The sequence below is a fragment of the Otolemur garnettii genome, unplaced genomic scaffold (assembly GCF_000181295.1).
Source record: "Otolemur garnettii isolate 467f Iridium unplaced genomic scaffold, OtoGar3 scaffold00074, whole genome shotgun sequence".
Taxonomy (NCBI): domain Eukaryota; kingdom Metazoa; phylum Chordata; class Mammalia; order Primates; family Galagidae; genus Otolemur; species Otolemur garnettii.
Window position 1 is genome coordinate 234,887 of NW_003852469.1, and position 1,680 is coordinate 236,566.

Below are 1,680 nucleotides of genomic sequence, written 5' to 3' on the forward strand. Positions count from 1 at the left end.
CATTGTTGTTTGGCGGGTCCGGGCTGGGGACTCGAACCCGCCACCTTAGGTGTACGTGGCTGGTGCCTTAGCCGGTTGAGCTATAGGCGCCGAGCCTAAAGCAGCTTTCAAAGCCGGGAGCAGCTCGGGGAGAAGCTTCAGTGGCCTCTGGGGCTGCGGCGTGGTCAGAAAACACGTGGGAAGCGGAAACGGAAGCGACGCCAGGGACGGCTTCCTGGGTTTCCGCCCCAGCTTGGCCTGGTTTCGGCATCCGGGCGGCTGGGGTTGCCCAAGTCTCAGCTATGTCTAAGAGAGTCTGTTCCTAAGCTGGGCTCTGCACCTGTGCACCCACTAATTTAGGTTGTTGTTGCTTAGGGAAGGAAGGGGATGATTGCATCATTTTCTCAATCCTAGTAAGCGATGAAGCACCCTGACAGAAGTCATGAGACTAACATCAAGGTGGGACATTACTTAGTAGAAGCTCTGGCCTTAGAAAGCACAGGAGGATTCATACTGGAGAGAAGCCATATGAACACCATCTGTGAGGGAAAGTGTGTGTGTTTGTTGTTTGTTTGTTTTGTTTTAGACAGTCTCAAGCTGTTGTTCTGGGTAGAGTGCTGTGGCATCATAGCTCACAGCAACCTCAAACTCAGGCTTAAGCAATTCTCTTGCCTCGGCCTCCCAAGTGGCTGGGACTACAGGCACCCACCACAACGACTGGCTATTTTTTTGTTGCAGTTGTCATTGTTGTTTACCTGGGTTGGGTTGGGTTTGAACCCACCAGCCTTGGTACATGTGGCCCACACCATAACCACTGTGCTATGGGTGTCAAGCCTGAGGGAAAGTGTTTAGTCAAGGTCATCACTTCAGGCAACATGAGGCAGTTCACAGTAGAAAGACAATAAATATTTTCAGAAAATGTTTTGACATTAGATGACATGCCATCTATCTCAGAGAACCTTTATGCAAAGATCTGGCCTTACAAACTACATTTAAATTCCACATGGCATGAATCCCTAGCAATGTCACTGATACGGGAAAACCTTCACTTCAACCTCTGGCCTTAGACTGCACTGAGAATTCACACTGGACACGAATCATACAAATTCCACCTTGTGAGGAAATCCTTCAGCCAACATATGAATCTTAGACAACCTGAGACCATTCACAGAAATAGAAAATTAAGAATGTCTTCAGAAAATCTTTTGGTGTTAGATAACATGGCATTATCAACGATGGAGGTAAGAACTGTTGAAGAGAGTAGATCCATAGCTTTAACACTTAAGTACACCTGATGCCTTCCATGTTGAAGAAATATTGGAATCACTATGGAAGAATCCTTATTCTTACTCCTCACATGGTGTGCGTGAATTCGTATGGCGGGGGATTGATATATCTGACAACCATGCACGATTGATCTGATTATACATGACACAGGAAACCTTAAACTATCGATGTTATTAATTTTAAGGTATTCAAAACCAGCTCTGCCTTCAGGTACACGAAAGCACATAGAGGAGAGATACTCTTAGGTCTGTAATTCAGATGGGACTGTCATAGTGTATTGTTTACTAACCAAAGAAAACTCTACCTGGGAGAACAACTGTTCTGTAGATAAAGGGAAGCAATATTCTAGCAAGCACCAGGCTTGGCATATGCCAGAAAAGTCTGTGATAATTAGTTGCTAAGACAGGAAATATG